The sequence below is a fragment of the Anomaloglossus baeobatrachus genome, chromosome 11 (genome assembly GCF_048569485.1).
Source record: "Anomaloglossus baeobatrachus isolate aAnoBae1 chromosome 11, aAnoBae1.hap1, whole genome shotgun sequence".
Taxonomy (NCBI): domain Eukaryota; kingdom Metazoa; phylum Chordata; class Amphibia; order Anura; family Aromobatidae; genus Anomaloglossus; species Anomaloglossus baeobatrachus.
This window is the reverse complement of record NC_134363.1, coordinates 50589922-50614721: the sequence shown is the minus strand read 5'-3', so window position 1 is coordinate 50614721 and position 24800 is coordinate 50589922. Positions and strand designations below refer to the sequence as shown.

At 54.8% G+C, this 24800-nt stretch overlaps 1 protein-coding gene across 1 annotated transcript in view; it reads right to left on the bottom strand.

The window, feature by feature from the left end:
* The window catches only part of LOC142255799 (circularly permutated Ras protein 1-like), an 80886-nt gene extending 56086 nt beyond the window's left edge, over positions 1-24800 (bottom strand). Inside the window, exon 1 of the mRNA XM_075327246.1 lies at positions 24775-24800. The gene's annotated coding sequence lies outside the window, so the exon portion shown is untranslated. The remainder of the gene's footprint in view (positions 1-24774) is intronic.

Here is a 24800-nt window from a genome sequence, read left to right as displayed (position 1 = left end):
ACCGCTCCCATCATCACCGCATACACCTGTACTACCACCCTCATCATCACCGCACACACCACGGCACTACCGCCCCCATCATCACCGCATACACCGGTACTACCACCCTCATCATCACCGCACACACCCCGGCACTACCGCCCCCATCATCACCGCACACACGCAGGCACTACCGCCCCCATCATCACCACACACACCCCGACACTACCGCCCCCATCATCACCGCACACACGCAGGCTCTACCGCCCCCATCATCACCGCATACACCGGTACTACCGCCCCCATCATCACCACACACACCCCGGCACTACCGCCCCCATCATCACCACACACACTCCGGCACTACCGCCCCCATCATCACCGCATACACCGGTACTACCACCCTCATCATCACCGCACACACCCCGGCATTACCGCCCCCATCATCACCGCATACACCGGTACTACCACCCTCATCATCACTGTACACACCCCGGCACTACCGCGTCCATCATCACCCCACACACGCAGGCAATACCTCCCTAATCATCACCGCATATACCTGTACTACAACCCTCATCATCACCGCACACACCCCTGCACTACCGCCCCCATCATCACCGCATACACCGGTACTACCACCCTCATCATCACCGCACACACCCCGGCATTACCGCCCCCATCATCACCGCATACACCGGTACTACCACCCTCATCATCACTGTACACACCCCGGCACTACCGCGTCCATCATCACCCCACACACGCAGGCAATACCTCCCTAATCATCACCGCATACACCGGTACTACCACTCTCATCATCACCGCACACACCCCGGCACTACCGCCCCCATCATCACCGCATACACCCCAGCACTACCGCCCCCATCATCACTGTATACACCGGTACTACCACCCTCATCATCACCGCACACACCCCGGCACTACCGACCCCATCATCACCACACACACGCAGGCACTACCGCCCCCATCATCACCGCATACACCGGTACTACCACCCTCATCATCACCGCACACACCCCGGCACTACCGCCCCCATCATCACTGTATACACCGGTACTACCACCCTCATCATCACCGCACACACCCCGGCACTACCGCCCCAATCATCACCGCATACACCGGTATTACCACCCTCATCATCACCGCACACACCGGCACTACCGCCCCCATAATCACCCCACACACGCAGGCACTACCGCCCCCATCATCACCGCATACACCGGCACTACCGCCCCCATCATCACCGCACACAACGGCACTACCGCCCCCATCATCACCGCACACACCCCGGCACTACCGCCCCCATCATCACCGCATACACCGGTACTACCACCCTCATCATCACTGCACACACCCCGGCACTACCGCCCCCATCATCACCGTACACACCCCGGCACTACCACCCCCATCATCACCGCACACACTCCAGGACTACCGCCCCCATCATCACCACACACACCCCGGGACTACCGCCCCCATCATCATCACACACACTCCGGCACTACCGCCCCCATCATCACCGCATACACCTGTACTACCACCCTCATCATCACCGCACACACCCCGGCACTACCGCCCCCATCATCACCGCATACACCGGTACTACCACCCTCATCATCACCGCACACACCCCGGCACTACCGCCCCCATCATCACCGCACACACGCAGGCACTACCGCCCCCATCATCACCACACACACCCCGACACTACCGCCCCCATCATCACCGCACACACGCAGGCTCTACCGCCCCCATCATCACCGCATACACCGGTACTACCGCCCCCATCATCACCACACACACCCCGGCACTACCGCCCCCATCATCACCACACACACTCCGGCACTACCGCCCCCATCATCACCGCATACACCTGTACTACAACCCTCATCATCACCGCACACACCCCGGCACTACCGCCCCCATCATCACCGCATACACCGGTACTACCACCCTCATCATCACCGCACACACCCCGGCATTACCGCCCCCATCATCACCGCATACACCGGTACTACCACCCTCATCATCACTGTACACACCCCGGCACTACCGCGTCCATCATCACCCCACACACGCAGGCAATACCTCCCTAATCATCACCGCATACACCGGTACTACCACTCTCATCATCACCGCACACACCCCGGCACTACCGCCCCCATCATCACCGCATCCACCCCAGCACTACCGCCCCCATCATCACTGTATACACCGGTACTACCACCCTCATCATCACCGCACACACCCCGGCACTACCGACCCCATCATCACTACCGCCCCCATCATCACTGTATACACCGGTACTACCACCCTCATCATCACCGCACACACCCCGGCACTACCGCCCAATCATCACCGCATACACCGGTATTACCACCCTCATCATCACCGCACACACCGGCACTACCGCCCCCATAATCACCCCACACACGCAGGCACTACCGCCCCCATCATCACCACACACACCCCGGCACTACCGCCCTCATCATCACCGCACACACCCCGGCACTACCGCCCCCATCATCACCGCACACACCCCGGCACTACCGCCCCCATCATCACCGCACACACCCCGGCACTACCGCCCCCATCATCACCACATACACCGGAACTACCACCCTCATCATCACTGCACACACCCCGGCACTACCGCCCCCATCATCACCGCATACACCGGTACTACCACCCTCATCATCACCGCACACACCCCGGCACTACCGCCCCCATCATCACCATATACACCCCGGCACTACCGCCCCCATCATCACCGCATACACCGGTACTACCACCCTCATCATCACCGCACACACCCCGGCACTGCCGCCCCCATCATCACCGCACACACCGGCACTACCGCACCCATCATCACCGCACACACCGGCACTTCCGCACCCATCATCACCGCACACCCCGGCACTACCTCCCCCATCATCACCGCATACACCGGTACTACCACCCTCATCATCACCGCACACACCCCGGCACTACCGCCCCTATCATCACCGTATATACCGGTACCACCACCCTCATTATCACCGCACACACCCCGGCACTCCCGCCCCCATCATCACCGCATACACCGGTACTACCTCCCCCATCATCACCGCATACACCGGTACTACCACCCTCATCATCACCGCACACACCCCGGCACTACCGCCCCTATCATCACCGTATATACCGGTACCACCACCCTCATCATCACTGTACACACCCCGGCACTACCGCCTCCATCATCACCCCACACACGCAGGCACTGCCTCCCCAATCATCACCGCATACACCGGTACTACCACCCCCATCATCACCCCACACACGCAGGCACTACTGCACCCATCATCACCACACACACCGGCACTACCGCCCATCATCACCGCACACAACGGCACTACCGCCCCCATCATCACCGCACACACTGGCACTACCGCCCCCATCATCACCGCACACACCCGGCACTACCGCCCCCATCATCATCACACATACCCCGGCACTACCGCCCCCATCATCACCGCTCACACCGGCACTACCGCCCCCATCATCACCGCTCACACCGGCACTACCGCCCCCATCATCACCGCATACACCCTGGCACTACCGCCCCCATCATCACCGCTCACGCCGGCACTACCGCCCCCATCATCATCGCATACACCCTGGCACTACCGCCCCCATCATCACCGCATACACCCTGGCACTACCGTCCCCATCATCACCGCTCACACCGGCACTACCGCCCCCATCATCACCGCTCACACCGGCACTACCGCCCCCATCATCACCGCATACACCGGCACTACCGTCCCCATCATCACCGCTCACACCCTGGCACTACCGCCCCCATCATCACCGGTACTACCGCCCCCATCATCACCGCTCACACCGGCACTACTGCCCCCATCATCACCGCTCACACCGGCACTACCGCCCCCATCATCACCGCATACACCCTGGCACTACCACCCCCATCATCACCGCACACACTCCGGCACTACCGCCCCCATCATCACCACACACACCCCGGAACTACCGCCCCCATCATCATCACACACACTCCGGCACTACCGCCCCCATCATCACCGGTACTACCGCCCCCATCATCACCGCTCACACCGGCACTACCGCCCCCATCATCACCGCTCACACCGGCACTACCGCCCCCATCATCACCGCACACACCCCGGCACTACCGCCCCCATCATCACCGCACACACTCCGGCACTACCGCCCCCATCATCACCACACACACCCCGGAACTACCGCCCCCATCATCATCACACACACTCCGGCACTACCGCCCCCATCATCACCGCATACACCTGTACTACCACCCTCATCATCACCGCACACACCCCGGCACTACCGCCCCCATCATCACCGCATACACAGGTACTACCACCCTCATCATCACCGCACACACCCCAGCACTACCGCCCCCATCATCACCGCACACACGCAGGCACTACCGCCCCCATCATCACCACACACACCCCGACACTACCGCCCCCATCATCACCGCACACACGCAGGCTCTACCGCCCCCATCATCACCGCATACACCGGTACTACCGCCCCCATCATCACCACACACACCCCGGCACTACCGCCCCCATCATCACCACACACACTCCGGCACTACCGCCCCCATCATCACCGCATACACCGGTACTACCACCCTCATCATCACCGCACACACCCCGGCATTACCGCCCCCATCATCACCGCATACACCGGTACTACCACCCTCATCATCACTGTACACACCCCGGCATTACCGCCCCCATCATCACCGCATACACCGGTACTACCACCCTCATCATCACTGTACACACCCCGGCACTACCGCGTCCATCATCACCCCACACACGCAGGCAATACCTCCCTAATTATCACCGCATACACCGGTACTACCACTCTCATCATCACCGCACACACCCCGGCACTACCGCCCCCATCATCACCGCATACACCCCAGCACTACCGCCCCCATCATCACTGTATACACCGGTACTACCACCCTCATCATCACCGCACACACCCCGGCACTACCGACCCCATCATCACCACACACATGCAGGCACTACCGCCCCCATCATCACCGCATACACCGGTACTACCACCCTCATCATCACCGCACACACCCCGGCACTACCGCCCCCATCATTACTGTATACACCGGTACTACCACCCTCATCATCACCGCACACACCCCGGCACTACCGCCCCAATCATCACCGCATACACCGGTATTACCACCCTCATCATCACCGCACACACCGGCACTACCGCCCCCATAATCACCCCACACACGCAGGCACTACCGCCCCCATCATCACCGCATACACCGGCACTACCGCCCCCATCATCACCGCACACAACGGCACTACCGCCCCCATCATCACCGCATACACCGGCACTACCGCCCCCATCATCACCGCACACAACGGCACTACCGCCCCCATCATCACCGCATACACCGGTACTACCACCCTCATCATCACTGCACACACCCCGGCACTACCGCCCCCATCATCACCGCACACACCCCGGCACTACCACCCCCATCATCACCGCACACACTCCAGGACTACCGCCCCCATCATCACCACACACACCCCGGGACTACCGCCCCCATCATCATCACACACACTCCGGCACTACCGCCCCCATCATCACCGCATACACCTGTACTACCACCCTCATCATCACCGCACACACCCCGGCACTACCGCCCCCATCATCACCGCATACACCGGTACTACCACCCTCATCATCACCGCACACACCCCGGCACTACCGCCCCCATCATCACCGCACACACGCAGGCACTACCGCCCCCATCATCACCACACACACCCCGACACTACCGCCCCCATCATCACCGCACACACGCAGGCTCTACCGCCCCCATCATCACCGCATACACCGGTACTACCGCCCCCATCATCACCACACACACCCCGGCACTACCGCCCCCATCATCACCACACACACTCCGGCACTACCGCCCCCATCATCACCGCATACACCTGTACTACAACCCTCATCATCACCGCACACACCCCGGCACTACCGCCCCCATCATCACCGCATACACCGGTACTACCACCCTCATCATCACCGCATACACCCCGGCATTACCGCCCCCATCATCACCGCATACACCGGTACTACCACCCTCATCATCACTGTACACACCCCGGCACTACCGCGTCCATCATCACCCCACACACGCAGGCAATACCTCCCTAATCATCACCGCATACACCGGTACTACCACTCTCATCATCACCGCACACACCCCGGCACTACCGCCCCCATCATCACCGCATACACCCCAGCACTACCGCCCCCATCATCACTGTATACACCGGTACTACCACCCTCATCATCACCGCACACACCCCGGCACTACCGACCCCATCATCACTACCGCCCCCATCATCACTGTATACACCGGTACTACCACCCTCATCATCACCGCACACACCCCGGCACTACCGCCCAATCATCACCGCATACACCGGTATTACCACCCTCATCATCACCGCACACACCGGCACTACCGCCCCCATAATCACCCCACACACGCAGGCACTACCGCCCCCATCATCACCACACACACCCCGGCACTACCGCCCTCATCATCACCGCACACACCCCGGCACTACCGCCCCCATCATCACCGCACACACCCCGGCACTACCGCCCCCATCATCACCGCACACACCCCGGCACTACCGCCCCCATCATCACCGCATACACCGGAACTACCACCCTCATCATCACTGCACACACCCCGGCACTACCGCCCCCATCATCACCGCATACACCGGTACTACCACCCTCATCATCACCGCACACACCCCGGCACTACCGCCCCCATCATCACCATATACACCCCGGCACTACCGCCCCCATCATCACCGCATACACCGGTACTACCACCCTCATCATCACCGCACACACCCCGGCACTGCCGCCCCCATCATCACCGCACACACCGGCACTACCGCACCCATCATCACCGCACACACCGGCACTTCCGCACCCATCATCACCGCACACCCCGGCACTACCTCCCCCATCATCACCGCATACACCGGTACTACCACCCTCATCATCACCGCACACACCCCGGCACTACCGCCCCTATCATCACCGTATATACCGGTACCACCACCCTCATTATCACCGCACACACCCCGGCACTCCCGCCCCCATCATCACCGCATACACCGGTACTACCTCCCCCATCATCACCGCATACACCGGTACTACCACCCTCATCATCACCGCACACACCCCGGCACTACCGCCCCTATCATCACCGTATATACCGGTACCACCACCCTCATCATCACTGTACACACCCCGGCACTGCCTCCCCAATCATCACCGCATACACCGGTACTACCACCCCCATCATCACCCCACACACGCAGGCACTACTGCACCCATCATCACCACACACACCGGCACTACCGCCCATCATCACCGCACACAACGGCACTACCGCCCCCATCATCACCGCACACACTGGCACTACCGCCCCCATCATCACCGCACACACCCGGCACTACCGCCCCCATCATCATCACACATACCCCGGCACTACCGCCCCCATCATCACCGCTCACACCGGCACTACCGCCCCCATCATCACCGCTCACACCGGCACTACCGCCCCCATCATCACCGCATACACCCTGGCACTACCGCCCCCATCATCACCGCTCACGCCGGCACTACCGCCCCCATCATCATCGCATACACCCTGGCACTACCGCCCCCATCATCACCGCATACACCCTGGCACTACCGTCCCCATCATCACCGCTCACACCGGCACTACCGCCCCCATCATCACCGCTCACACCGGCACTACCGCCCCCATCATCACCGCATACACCGGCACTACCGTCCCCATCATCACCGCTCACACCCTGGCACTACCGCCCCCATCATCACCGGTACTACCGCCCCCATCATCACCGCTCACACCGGCACTACCGCCCCCATCATCACCGCTCACACCGGCACTACCGCCCCCATCATCACCGCATACACCGGAACTACCACCCTCATCATCACTGCACACACCCCGGCACTACCGCCCCCATCATCACCGCATACACCGGTACTACCACCCTCATCATCACCGCACACACCCCGGCACTACCGCCCCCATCATCACCATATACACCCCGGCACTACCGCCCCCATCATCACCGCATACACCGGTACTACCACCCTCATCATCACCGCACACACCCCGGCACTGCCGCCCCCATCATCACCGCACACACCGGCACTACCGCACCCATCATCACCGCACACACCGGCACTTCCGCACCCATCATCACCGCACACCCCGGCACTACCTCCCCCATCATCACCGCATACACCGGTACTACCACCCTCATCATCACCGCACACACCCCGGCACTACCGCCCCTATCATCACCGTATATACCGGTACCACCACCCTCATTATCACCGCACACACCCCGGCACTCCCGCCCCCATCATCACCGCATACACCGGTACTACCTCCCCCATCATCACCGCATACACCGGTACTACCACCCTCATCATCACCGCACACACCCCGGCACTACCGCCCCTATCATCACCGTATATACCGGTACCACCACCCTCATCATCACTGTACACACCCCGGCACTGCCTCCCCAATCATCACCGCATACACCGGTACTACCACCCCCATCATCACCCCACACACGCAGGCACTACTGCACCCATCATCACCACACACACCGGCACTACCGCCCATCATCACCGCACACAACGGCACTACCGCCCCCATCATCACCGCACACACTGGCACTACCGCCCCCATCATCACCGCACACACCCGGCACTACCGCCCCCATCATCATCACACATACCCCGGCACTACCGCCCCCATCATCACCGCTCACACCGGCACTACCGCCCCCATCATCACCGCATACACCCTGGCACTACCGCCCCCATCATCACCGCTCACGCCGGCACTACCGCCCCCATCATCATCGCATACACCCTGGCACTACCGCCCCCATCATCACCGCATACACCCTGGCACTACCGTCCCCATCATCACCGCTCACACCGGCACTACCGCCCCCATCATCACCGCTCACACCGGCACTACCGCCCCCATCATCACCGCATACACCGGCACTACCGTCCCCATCATCACCGCTCACACCCTGGCACTACCGCCCCCATCATCACCGGTACTACCGCCCCCATCATCACCGCTCACACCGGCACTACCGCCCCCATCATCACCGCTCACACCGGCACTACCGCCCCCATCATCACCGCATACACCCTGGCACTACCACCCCCATCATCACCGCTCACACCGGCACTACCGCCCCCATCATCACCGCTCACACCGGCACTACCGCCCCCATCATCACCGCATACACCCTGGCACTACCGCCCCCATCATCACCGCATACACCCTGGCACTACCGTCCCCATCATCACCGCTCACACCGGCACTACCGCCCCCATCATCACCGCTCACACCGGCACTACCACCCCCATCATCACCGCATACACCGGCACTACCGTCCCCATCATCACCGCACACACCCCGGCACTACCGCCCCCATCATCACCGCATACACCGGTACTACCACCCTCATCATCACCGCACACACCCGGCACTATCGCCCCCATCATCACCGCATACACCGGTACTACCACTCTCATCATCACCGCACACACCCGGCACTACCGCCCCCATCATCACCGCACACACGCAGGCACTACCGCCCCCATCATCACCACACACACCCCGGCACTACCGCCCCCATCATCACCGCACACACGCAGGCACTACCGCCCCCATCATCACCGCATACTCCGGTACTACCGCCCCCATCATCACCGCACACACCCCGGCACTACCGCCCCCATCATCACCGCAAACACGCAGGCACTACCGCCCCCATCATCACCACACACCGTCACTACCGCCCCCATCATCACCGCATACACCTGTACTACCACCCTCATCATCACCGCACACACCGACACTACCGCCCCCATCATCACCGCACACACGCAGGCACTACCGCCCCCATCATCACCGCACACACCGGCACTACCGCCCCCATCATCCCCTCACACACCCAGGCACTACCGCCCCCATCATCACCGCACACACCGGTACTACCACCCTCATCATCAACGCACACACCCCGGCACTACCGCCCCCATCATCACCGCATACACCGGTACTACCACCCTCATCATCACTGTACACACTGGCACTACCGCCCCCATCATCACCGCATACACCGGTACTACCACCCTCATCCTCACCGCACACACCGGCACTACCGCCCCCATCATCACCCCACACACGCAGGCACTACCGCCCCCATCATCACCGCATACACTGGCACTACCACCCCCATCATCACCGCACACAACGGCACTACCGCCCCCATCATCACCGCACACACCCCGGCACTACCGCCCCCATCATCACCGCATACACCGGTACTACCACCCTCATCATCACCGCACACACCCCGGCACTACCGCCCCCATCATCACCGCACACACCCCGGCACTACCGTCCCCATCATCACCGCACACACCCCGGCACTACCGCCCCCATCATCACCACACACACCCCGGCACTACCGCCCCCATCATCATCACACACACCCCGGCACTACCGCCCCCATCATCACCGCATACACCTGTACTACCACCCTCATCATCACCGCACACACCCCGGCACTACCGCCCTTATCATCACCGCACACACGCAGGCACTTCAGCCCCCATCATCACCACACACACCCCGACACTACCGCCCCCATCATCACCGCACACACGCAGGCTCTACCGCCCCCATCATCACCGCATACACCGGTACTACCGCCCCCATCATCACCACACACACCCCGGCACTACCGCCCCCATCATCACCACACACACTCCGGCACTACCGCCCCTATCATCACCGCATACACCTGTACTACATCCCTCATCATCACCGCACACACCCCGGCACTACCGCCCCCATCATCACCGCATACACCGGTACTACCACCCTCATCATCACCGCACACACCCCGGCATTACCGCCCCCATCATCACCGCATACACCGGTACTACCACCCTCATCATCACTGTACACACCCCGGCACTACCGCGTCCATCATCACCCCACACACGCAGGCACTACCTCCCCAATCATCACCGCATACACCGGTACTACCACCCTCATCATCACCGCACACACCCCGGCACTACCGCCCCCATCATCACCGCATACACCTTGGCACTACCGCCCCCATCATCACTGAATACACCGGTACTACCACCCTCATCATCACCGCACACACCCCGGCACTACCGACCCCATCATCACCGCATACACCCCGGCACTAGCGCCCCCATCATCACTGTATACACCGGTACTACCACCCTCATCATCACCGCACACACGCAGGCACTACCGCCCCCATCATCACCGCATACACCGGTACTACCACCCTCATCATCACCGCACACACCCCGGCACTACCGCCCCCATCATCACTGTATACACCGGTACTACCACCTTCATCATCACCGCACACACCCCGGCACTACCGCCCCAATCATCACCGCATACACCGGTATTACCACCCTCATCATCACCGCACACACCGGCACTACCGCCCCCATCATCACCGCACACACCCCGGCACTACCGCCCCCATCATCACCGCACACACCCCGGCACTACCGCCCCCATCATCACCGCATACACCGGAACTACCACCCTCATCATCACTGCACACACCCCGGCACTACCGCCCCCATCATCACCGCATACACCGGTACTACCATCCTCATCATCACCGCACACACCCCGGCACTACCGCCCCCATCATCACCATATACACCCCGGCACTACTACCCCCATCATCACCGCATACACCGGTACTACCACCCTCATCATCACCGCACACACCCCGGCACTACCGCCCCCATCATCACCGCACACACCGGCACTACCGCACCCATCATCACCGCACACACCGACACTACCGCACCCATCATCACCGCACACCCCGGCACTACCTCCCCCATCATCACCGCACACACCGGTACTACCACCCTCATCATCACCGCACACACCCCGGCACTACCGCCCCTATCATCACCGTATATACCGGTACCACCACCCTCATCATCACCGCACACACCCCGGCACTCCCGCCCCCATCATCACCGCATACACCGGTACTACCACCCTCATCATCACTGTACACACCCCGGCACTTCCACCTCCATCATTACCCCACACACGCAGGCACTGCCTCCCCAATCATCACCGCATACACCGGTACTACCACCCCCATCATCACCCCACACACGCAGGCACTACTGCACCCATCATCACCACACACACCGGCACTACCGCCCATCATAACCGCACACAACGGCACTACCGCCCCCATCATCACTGCACACACTGGCACTACCGCCCCCATCATCACCGCACACACCCGGCACTACCGCCCCCATCATCACCACACATACCCCGGCACTACCGCCCCCATCATCACCGCATACACCCCGGCACTACCGCCCCCATTATCACCGCAGACACCGGTATTACCACTTTTATCATCACCGCACACACCCCGGAACTACCGCCCCCATCATCACTGCATACACTAGTACTACCACCTTCATCATCACTGCACACACCGGCACTACCGCCCGCCTCATCAACCCAAACGCAGGCACTACCCCCCCAATCATCACCGCATACACTGGTACTACTACCCTCATCATCACCGCACACACCCCGGCACTACCGCCCCCATCATCACTGCACATACCGGCACTACCGCACCCATCATCACCACACACACACAGGCACTACCGCCCCCGTTATCACCGCACACACACCAGCACTACCTGAGTGACGTCACCGCTAACAGCACGACTCACTTTAGGTTGGAGCTCACAGCGAGCGGCGGTGTTCTACGGCCGCTCCTGTCAGCTTCCAATGTAGCAGAGCTGAAAGCGTCGTGGGACCTCGTGTGGATTACGTCAGACCTGTAGGGGTATTTGGGGATTAATAAAGTGGTGAAAGAGGGTGTTTTTTTGTCTTTTATTTCAAATTAAGGATTTTTCGTTGTTTGTATTTATTTACTTTCACTTACAGGTTAATCATGGGGGTGTCTCATAGACACCTGCCATGATTAACCTAGGACTTAGTGGCAGCTATTGGCTGCCATGGGCTGCCATTAACTCCTTATTACCCTGATTGCCACCACACCAGTGCAATTCGGAATGAGCCAGGTAGAGTCCCGGGACTATCACATCTAATGGATGCGGCAATTCCGGGCGGCTGCTGGCTGATATTTTTAGGCTGGGGGGCTCCCCATAACGTGGAGCTCCCCATTCTGAGAATACCAGCCTTCAGCTGTGTGGCTTTACTTTGGCTGGTATCAAAATTGGGGGGGGACTGCACGCCGTTTTTTTTATTTATTGTACTGCACGATATAAACCCACCCACCGGCGGCTGTGATTGGTTGCAATGAGACAGCTGTCACTCAACGTGGGGGCGTGTCTAACTGCAACCAATCATAGGCGCCGATGAGCGGGGGAAGCAGGGAATACGAGATGAAATAATGAGCGTCCGGCATTTTCAAAAGAGGAGAAGCCGCAAGAGCAGTGTGACAGTCGTGCAGCGCTGCGCTGGTGATCGGTCGGTGATCGGTGACTATGTGAGAGGGGGAGAGACCGACCGACAGAGAAAGATAGAGCCCGAGAGAGACAGAGAGAGAGAGAGAGGCCAGAAATGAATTGACATCTCATCTGAGCATGCTCAGATTAAAAAACCAGATCCATCACTGGAATGCATTTTTTGCCGAATGCTGACGGATCCGGCGCCCACAGGCTTCCATTATACAACATGCCGGACGGCACGGCCCGTTCTTTTGTCGGAGACAAAAAACATTGCATGCTGCGTCCTTTCCAGCAGCAGGACGAAGAAATTTCGCCGCATCCGGCGGACGCCGCATGCAATGCACGGCCATCCGGCTCTAATACAAGTCAATGGGGAATAAAACGGATCTGGCACCGGATCCGTTTTATCCGGTTTTTGCCAGATTGTGCCTGATGCCAAAAAAATGATGTGTGAAAGTAGCCTTAGATCCCCAAATGGAGGGTGCAGGGGGGGCAAAGCCCCCCTTCGGATAAGTATAGTGGACGGAAGGAAACCAGCACGCCCACCAACCAAGACTGTCACACCCACTAACCAAGCTGGTCATGCCCACAGGTCCTTCTGCCCACTGGGATTTAGCAACAATCCTGTGAAGGGGTGCAGGCTGTGTGGGATTTGGGTTTGCAGGCTTTATGAGATATGACGGTGCAGGCTGTGTGGGTTATGGTTATACATGCTTTGTGTGAGATGGGGGTATGCTGTGTGGTATATAAAGGTGGATGCTGTGTGGGATATGGGGGTGTGGCTGCGTGGGATATGGGGGTGTGGCTGCAAGGGATATGGGGGGTGCAGAGTGCGTGGAATATGGGGGTGCAGGCTGTGTAGGATATGGGGGTGTAGGCTGTGTGGGACATGGGGGTACATGCTGTATGGGATATGGGGTAGCAGGCTTTATGGGATATGAGGGTGCAGGCTGTGTGGGATATGGGGGTACATGCTGTGTGCGTTATGGGGGGAATACTGTGTGGTATATGGACGTGTAGGCTGTGTGGGATGTGGGGGTGCAGATTGTGTGGGATATGGGGGGTATATGCTGTGTGGGATAATGGGGTGCAGGTTGTGTGGGATAATGGGGTGCAGGTTGTGTGGGATAATGGGGTGCAGGTTGTGTGGGATATTGGGGTGCAGGTTGTGTGCTGTATGGGGGAGCAGGTTGTGTGGGACATGGGGGTACATACTGTGTGGAACATCGGGTTACAGGCTATGTAGGATATGAGGGTGCATGTGGTGTGGGACATGGGGGTACATGCTGTGTGAAACATGGGGGGCAGGTTGTGTGGGATATGTGGGTGCAGGCTGTGTGAGATGGAGCACCACAAAGGAGGCGAAGATGAGGGATTAGGTAAGTGCTCCACTGTGGAGCTGAAGTTGTGAGAAACTTTTACTGTAGTGTGGGAGTGGGAATAAGGATGTTTACTCAGTATACAAAGTAACGGCACATTATGGGGGTCAGTAAGGACAGGGTAATGACACAGCATGAGGGGAGCAGTATACGAGGGACAGTGTGAGGGCACATTATCAGGGGAGCAAAATACGAGGGACAATGTAATGACACTTATAATGATACTTATTTTTTAGGACATCATCTTGGGATATGTGGTGGAAATCCAGAGAAGATGGAAGTCTGCGGGGACGAGCTATGGATGTCCAAAGTCACCATGGCATGTGGAGAAGTGAGAGAAGTCAACCAGTAAGGTACCTGGATCTAAGGGAGCATTTGTACTGGACAATTACCATCAACCAGTTGGTTATATGAAGCCGATCAGCAGTCGTTTAATGGCGTGTGACTACAGACTTGTGTATCCTCACAGCATGCCCAAAGCGCGCTGTCAGGATTTTCCATTGCCAGCGGTGAGAGTGGGCCATCATGTAGCCACAAGTGTGCCATTTGCCACATATGCTTGAGGCTTTAGTCTGACTTACCAGTTGGTGCATGATCAATTTAAGTGGCTAGGGCAGCATGGGCAGAAGTCATGCATATTGGTTGCTGGTGTTCTCCATGCTTTGCGGGTTGCATTCGCCCAGATTTGTTATAACCTTGTTTCTCTTCTCTAGGTGGTGTCAATGGATCCTTGGCCTCTTGTGTTTTGGGCTGTCACGTTCAGTACGAGGAAGTACCAAACGAACAGCGAAAGGTAAGGTAAGGGAAGCCCTGTGTCTAGGGAAGGGAAAGATGGTGACCCTTGACCAAACCTACTGATGGCCCCTGGAGTCCCTCACCACCCTAGATAGGTTCCGCACCTATGCGCCGAGCCAGATACCTGACCCTAGATATCCCTAGTGCTGGGCCCTAAATAGGGGACGGATGGGATGAGCTCTTCATCAACCTCACTAAACACTAGAGAAGACACAAGGAGGACACACAGGGGAAAATGCATGAGCTACTTATCCACAGATGACGCAGGTAAAAGTTTAGCAACGTTTTCAGCAACAATGCAACAGAAGAGTACAAGCCACCTGCTTGCAACCAAGGCCATGTTTTTACTGGGTGGGGGTCCGAGCTCTGTGTAGGGTTACAACAAGTTGCAGTGTGTGAGATAAGAGATCGGTGGTGGTCAAGCTTCGAAGGTGGATGTGCCTGTCTGGAGTCATAGCTAATTTGAATGTGGTGAGGTTTTTTTTGTTTTTTTTTGCAAGAAACAAGGAAGAAAGAAGTGAGCAAGTAAGGCGTGAAGTACACTTGTCAATTTGTGTGCCACCTCAGGGAGCACAGAGTATGTAAGAAGATCCTTCCTGCAATACCATTATTGTAGTCTTGCGAAGAGGAAGACATCGAGAGCCACCATGTAGATGGAGAGCCACCTTGTAGATGGAGAGCCACCATGTAGATGGAGAGCCACCATGTAGATGGAGAGCCACCATGTAGATGGAGAAGCCACCATGTAGATGGAGAAGCCACCATGCAGAGGAGACGCCACCATGTAGATGGAGAGCCACCATGTAGATGGAGAGCCACCATGCAGAGGAGAAGCCACCATGTAGACGGAGAGCCACCATGTAGACGGAGAGCCACCATGCAGAGGAGAAGCCACCATGTAGATGGAGAAGCCACCATGTAGATGGAGAGCCACCATGTAGATGGAGAAGCCACCATGTAGTTGGAGAAGCCACCATGTAGATGGAGAAGCCACCATGTAGATGGAGAAGCCACCATGTAGATGGAGAAGCCACCCTGTAGATGGAGACGCCACCATGTAGATGGAGAAGCCACCATGTAGATGGAGAAGCCACCATGTAGATGGAGAAGCCACCATGTAGATGGAGAAGCCACCATGTAGATGGAGAAGCCACCATGTAGATGGAGAAGCCACCATGTAGATGGAGAAGCCACCATGTAGATGGAGAAGCCACCATGTAGATGGAGAGCCACCATGTAGATGGAGAGCCACCATGTAGATGAGCCACCATGTAGATGGAGAGCCACCATGACACAGAAAGGGCGAGGATTGCTACCTAGGAGTGTAGGACAGCAACTTAAGGCCCCCATACACATTTGATTAATGTCGGTTGACCTTGCCAACATCAATGGGTTCAGTTGACTATCTAATATGTATGGGCTGACTGATAGCTGAAATGTGGATTGAACGTGTCTGATTGCAGACTGCTGATCGCACTGTTCTCCCGGAGAGAAACCACCAACTGACAAGTCATAGAAAGTGAACACAAGAACACTCGGACGAGGGAAGCATCATGTAGCCCATAGACATGTGTATGGCCAGCCTTACTCATGTCCGGGGATAGCCACATAAGAAGCATCAAAGTGCTGAGCCTTGAGTATAAATAGAAGTATCACCAGAGACAGCCAAAATAACTGCTGTGTGGTGATAATTCAATAAGTAGACTGCAAAAGTGTGCAAGTTGCCAAACAGGAGCTACGAAAGATGACCAGAAGAAATGTCTATAACCAACACTGTGGATCTAAGCTGCAATGTATTGTGAAGAACGCAATGCGATTGTGTCTGTGTGAAGGAACTGCTGCTGAGGTATTTGCCAGCAGACTGTCACAAGTAGGAGAAAACCGTCGCCACCAACCATCTACCTCTGATCAACCCTATTATTTTGTAAATAACTTTTGTAACCTTGAAGCTTGTAGCTTCTCAGAGTAAAGGTCACTTTACTGGTGTCCACATTACTTTCACCATTCCTAAGCAGGAAAAACACTCTGTCCATTGAGGTGAGGCTCGCCACACCAGCTAGCGCACCTAATACACACTCTTCGAGACGATGATGTGCTTGGAGCCAGGACATTGGTGTAGCTTTCCTACAACTGTTACATTATATATACAGTAATTACATCAGGAACACACGCACATACAGTGCCTTGCGAAAGTATTCGGCCCCCTTGAATTTTTCAACCTCTTCCCACATTTCAGGCTTCAAACATAAAAAATTTATGGTCAAGAATCAGCAACAAGTGGACACAATTGTGAAGGTGAACGAAATGTATTGCTTATTTTAAACTTTTTTAAAAAATAACTGAAAATTGGGGCGTGCAATATTATTCATCCCCTTTACTTTCAGTGCAGTAAACTCACTCCAGAAGTTGATTGAGGATCTCTGAATGATCCAATGTTGTCCTAAATGACTGATGATGATAAATATAATCCCCTGTGTGTAATCAAGTCTCCGTATAAATGCCCCTGCTCTGTGATAGTCTCAGTGTTCTGTATAAAGCACAGAGAGCATCATGAAGACCAAGGAACACAACAGGCAGGTCCGTGATACTGTTGTGGAGAAGTTTAAAGCCGGATTTAGTTGCAAAAAGATTTCCAACACTTTAAACATCCCAAGAAGCACTGTGCAAGCGATCATATTGAAATGGAAGGAGTATCATACCACTGCAAATCTGCCAAGACCCGGCCGTCCATCCAAACTTTCATCTCAAACAAGGAGAAGACTGATCAGAGATGCAGCCAAGAGGCCCATGATCACTCTGGATGAACTGCAGAGATCTACAGCTGAGGTGGGAGAGTCTGTCCATAGGACAACAAAGAAAAAGGAGCCAGCACGATCTGAAATTGGCATGCATCATATAAAAAGTGAAAATTCACAGATTATTCCAACTGTACTATAATAAAAAATAAAAAAAAAATAAAAATTTAGCAAATAATTGATCAATTCTTTGAGCCACCCCTGCCAATGTCACGGCAAATCTCAATAGGGGGGTCCTAACCTATATTACGTATTTCATGTGCCATGCGGCCTCCTTGATAAAGTTAAAAGCAGAACCATAATGGAGCACACATATTCCTCCTGTTGGTAGCTGTTCACATCCAGTTGCCTCACCCCTTTCCACAGGCATTGCTAATTAAGCACCATTCTTGGATCTGGTCCGCCTTTATCAATGGTTGCTGTCTGGCACTGGGAGGGTCAGTTCTGATATAGTGCTGGTATGTGTAGAGCTTGCTCCACATGCTGGGACCTGGGCTGGTCTCTATCCACAATTGCCTCTTTTGCAACATAGAAGCGGTTATATATACAGGTTACAGGTATGTGTGCTCCATTATGGTTCTGCTTTTAACTTTATCTAGGAGGCCGCATGGCACATGAAATACAGAATATAGAGTAGGATCCCCCTATTGAGATTTGCCGTGACGTTGGCAGGGGTGGCTCAAAGAATTGATCAATTATTTGCTAAAAATCTCATTTATATTACAGTACAGTTGGAATAAATCTGTGAATTTGCACTTTTTATATGATGCATGCCATTTTCAGATCGTGCTGGCTCCCCTCCCCCCCCATAGGACAACAATCAGTCGTGCACTGCACAAATCTGGCCTTTATGGAAGAGTGGCAAGAAGAAAGCAATATCTCAAAGTTGTCCATTAAAAGTGTTTAAAGTTTGCCACAAGCCACCTGGAGACACCAAACACGTGGAAGAAGGTGCTCTGGTCAGATGAAATTAAAACAAAACTATTTGGGCACAATGCCAAATGATGTTTGGCGTAAAAGCAACACAGCTCATCACCCTGAACACACCATCCCCACAGTCATACATGGTGGTGGCAGCATCATGGTTTGGGCCTGCTTTTCTTCAGCAGGGACAGGGAAGATGGTTAAAATTGATGGGAAGATGGATGGAGCCAAATACAGGACCATTCTTGAAGAAAACCTGTTGGAGTCTGCAAAAGACCTGAGACTGGGATGGAGATTTGTCTTCCAACAAGACAATGATCCCAAACATAAAGCAAACTCTACAATGGAATGGTTCACAAATAACCGTATCCAGGTGTTAGAATGACCAAGTCACAGTCCAGACCTGAACCCAATCGAGAATCTGTGGAAAGAGCTGAAAACTGCTGTTCACAAACGCCTCCATCCAACCTCACTCAGCTCCAGCTGTTTACAAAGGAAGAATGGGCAAGAATTTCAGCCGCTCGATGTGCAAAACTGATAGACACATACCCCAAGAGACTGCAGCTGTAATCACAGCAAAAGGGGGCGCTACAAAGTATCAACTTACAGGGGATGAATAATATTGCACGCCCCAATTTTCAGTTTATTATTTTTTATAAAAGATTAAAATAAGCAATAAATTTCGTTCACATTCACAATTGTGTCCCACTTGTTGTTGATTCTTCACCAGAACATTAACATTTTTATCTTTATGTTTGAAGCCTGAAATGTGGGAAAAGGTTGAAAAATTCAAGGGGGCTGAATACTTTCGCAAGGCACTGTATACAGTATATATATAAAACAACGCCTTTAATAAGTCATGGTTCTGATAAGCCACAAGTTGCATTTACTGAAAGGCGAATTAGTGACTTCAACAAACAATAAAGGCAAATAACGTTCCGTAGCGCTGACATTCAGGACGGTTTGCTCAGTGACCTGTCTGACTACATACCATTTCTAACAAGCGTAAATCTTTACAAATACAGTGAATCAGGAGGAGTTATCTGCAACAATCATGTGAGCTGAACATAAATAATAGGAAAAGAGGAAACAAAGCGGCTGAAACAGGAACCGAAGAGTGAGCTCCTCTCCACTGACATCTTCCCAGTAGTAATGAGCGAGCACTGCAATGCTCGGATGCCCAGTACTTGAATTGGGCAGATCGGACGCTCGGACAAGCTCCACTCAAGTATAATGGAAATCAGGGGTAAACTCAAGAGTTCTCCGGAAAACCCTCCCAGGAGGTCGGGAGGAGGGGGGGTGCAGTAAAATTGCTGAAATGAATGGGAACTGCATGGAAAAGACATCAACGTCTGGACACATCTCTGAAGAAGGGACTCCAAACCTCACAAAGCCTGTCGGACAATGCAAGAACTGACAAAACTTAGCAGGAAGAGGAACTCCGATAAACATAAAGGAGGGCCTCATACACATTCTGTTGAAATTGATTGGTAGTGGGACTGCTACACTTATAAACCTTATGCACGAAGTGCCAGCTCTGCCAAAAATTAGGAGGGACTGCAATACACTCTGCAAGACACGTAGAGGAAGGCCCCATACACATTTTGTTAAAATTGTTCAGTATTGGGAGTGGAGTGCTACACTCATAAAGGCTATGCACTAAGTGCAAGTGTGGCGCCCCTGCAGATCCAGGCGCCACAGGGTACTGCACCTCACCCGACCACGGAGGAGGTCATCACCGGTAAACCACCTCAACACATCCAACACATAACATGGAAGCTCATGCACTGGGACTGGGCCAGGGTAGGTGCCAGGGGTGGCCATCACGAGGTATGGGACCTCTTTCCCACTAGGTCAGAAACCCGGGAGGCAGGGCACCTGCACGGGAAGTTAGTAGCCATCACACACAACAGTTAGTTAGCTCCGGGCGCAGCAAACGCCAGGTCGCACTCGGGAAGAGACAACAGTCAGAAGGGACAAAGACAGAAAGGGGCCTGTGGTCTGGAGCTGGAGGCTCAACCCGGGTTCTTAGGAAGAAGGGGGATCTCAGGGCTCACCGGGAGTGCAGCAGGCACCCATGACCCGTTCAACGACCCAGGAGCTGGGGTGGAGGGAAGACCACTGGAAAGGACACACAGAAGAAAACACCGGCCTTGACGTTTGAACTATCCGGGATCGGCTGGAGCCCATCACAGCGGGACACGGCACTCCAAAGGCGGTATGACTGTGTTGTCCCATCATTGTTGGCACTCCCATCATCGCGCCCCTGCACCTTAGGCGACTACTACCACTCCCATCATCGCGCCCCTGCGCCTTAGGCGACTACTACCACTCCCATCCTCCCTGGGACCTAGCTCTGCCTGTGGAAAGCTACAACACCCGAGCTGTGTCACCATCTGCCCCAGAAGAGAGACTTCACGCAGCGGTGGCTAATAACTGGCCGCACACCGCAGGTGGTGTCACGAATAACTACTCCCATCATCCCCATCTTTATTGACACCGCCGGGGTCATGAAACCGGGCCAGGCCGCTGTGACATCCCGAACCAACCCCGGCCCGGTGATGAGTGTACCCCCCAAGACCCCGTGGGCGCGTCACAAGCGCTGCCAAAAAAATAAAAGGAAGAAGGACTCCCATACACCCCTTCACATGTCCATTTAAAAAAATGCACATGTTGCGTGGTTTGTTTTGTCCATCTGTGTGTGTGTCATCTAGCACCCCAATACTCCATCAAGCACCGAGCAGTCCCAGTTCAAAAAGTTATTAGATGGGCCTCTCATTAATAATGGAAGCCTGGAGGAGCGGTCAGCTGTAAAATTGTAGTAAAAGTACGTCACCAACACGACAAGAAGCTGATAACTAAACTGATAGGAAGTGTTAATTATTACGTTACACATTGAGCAACATCTTAAAAACAATGCAAGATCATTAGACACAATTGTGCGGAGGCTGTGATTTCTCAGAAGCAGAACCATGAGGATTCTGTTCTATCACTAGTGGGAAATCTGGCACCACTGAGACGGTGGAAAAACAGTGGCTCAGTGGTTAGCAAGGGTGCCCTGCCGTGCTGGGGTCAGGTTCAAAATTCTTCATTTTCATGTGTCAACTGACTGCAGCAGGAGCCTCCCCCCACTGCCATGTCTACAGCAGGAAGAAAGGATCAGCGGGAGAGAACTCTTGGATTTCTTTGGGAACATCCAGAATATTTCTCATTTTGTTTTATCATTTTATTTATAGGTTTAGTGTTGTTTTTTAAAAAAAGAAGAAGATGCCAAAACCCCCTCCCCATTAAAGGTACGCAATGAGGAATTTGGCCCTAGTAGAGCACTGATGACATCAGAAGGATGATGAGGTAGCAATGTGTATCTGGTATACAAACATTGCAGAACGTGCCTTTACCTGCTGCACTCCATGACACCTGCCTGGGGCCCAAGGCTTCACTCTCGGAGAGAATATATGCAGAACCACGGACCTCTCCGGGGTGCAGAATATTTGGAAAATACACATCGGTGTCTGTGAAGATATCCCCCATCCATGGATACAAACTGGACACAACCCATGCCCCCAAGACTCGTCAGGATTCTTAGGGTCCCCAGGGATCGGCAGCAGAACAAATACTATTGTGTAATAGACATTTACGCACAATTATTAGATAGTGGCCGTCAATACACACAATTTTGCTTAATAACATTTTCAGTCGTTTTTGAGATATTGACACTTTTCTTTACAGCTTGTTGCTTTGGAGACAGCAGAACATGCGCAGGACTGACAAGTTCTTTTCTGCAGAGCTTGTAAGCACCAGGACTGCTGGAGTGTGATGCTTCCTCCTAATCCCTGCTAGCTTTGGCGCACTGCTTAAAAGTTCCTTTTTTGCAGAGCTTGTAAGCACTGTTTTGAAGACAGGATTGCTAGAGTGTGACGCTTCCTCCTAATTCCAGCCAGCTTCAGTGCCGTGCTTACAAGCTAGTCAGCATCAGTGGTCAGGCTCCTAAACAATGAGCTGCTTATGCTAGAAATGGCTGGACAAAAAAAATTGGGTGTCCAGATAAAATTATTTTATACACACACACACACACACACACACACACACACACACACACACACACAAAATTGATGAGGTTATCCACCTTTGGGGACAAATTTATTTTTTAAAAAAAAAACAAAAAAACAAGAATATAGCGCTTAAAACTATTTTTGCTATTTGGTGTTAAGGATTTTGCACCATTTGCCTACTATAGCCTCTGTGTTGCACTGTCTATTCATGGCTGTAGAATGAGTCAACTGAGAATCTGTCAGTGAGCAAACTATGATGAGGAGTTTGTAACTCATATCTTTCTTTGTGCTCCATTCAGTTGATTTAGAACTATAGCCTTTCCGCATCCGTCAATGTGCTCTTCTGCTCCGGGGCCTTTGCACGCCACAGAGGTCCCCCGGGAGTGCACTTAGGGCACTTGAGCCTTCCTTGTTCTTAAAGGGCCAGTGCACATTACTCTATGGCTGAGAGACACTAGGTACTTTAGGCACCCTCCCTCTTTGGGAGGTGCCTGAGCAATGTGTTTAGTTACCTGCTAGTTGTTAGGTCCCGTGTTTCCTGTCCCAGTTTCCACCTTCCCATACCCTCTGTACCTGCCTGCACCAGACATTCAGTTTCAATCACCATACCTGCCCGGACACTGCCCTGGGAGTAGAACCTGGCGCATACCGGCTACGAAGCCCACCCTACAATAGGAGGCTCTGGTGTACACCTGGCGGGCACTTAGTTAAGCCCCTCATGTCAGGGTAAGCCCAGGTCCCCCTGTGGTCCAGAGAGTCCACATCCAGCAAGTTCAACACATACATGTGGGCGCTCACTAAGATCAGAGGACCCCCGATCCGTCTAAGTAGCGCAATCCGAGCACGGTCCATGTCTCATAGACTTGTCCATTTAGGCTCAGAGTGAGACCACCCTCCAGAATTCAGTGATTTGTCCTTAAGTCTATAAGTCCAGGTGTATAGTGGTGCAGATAATGTATATAGGGATCAATTACTAGGACAACATGGCACGCTAAAAATAGGGGATCCACACCCCTTCATTAGTCCATTCAGTGCCGCAATATATGAAGCATTGTCACAGGTTACACGGCCAATTCCATCCATTCTCGCCCTTACCTGCCGTGGGGTTGTGTTCCTTCTCC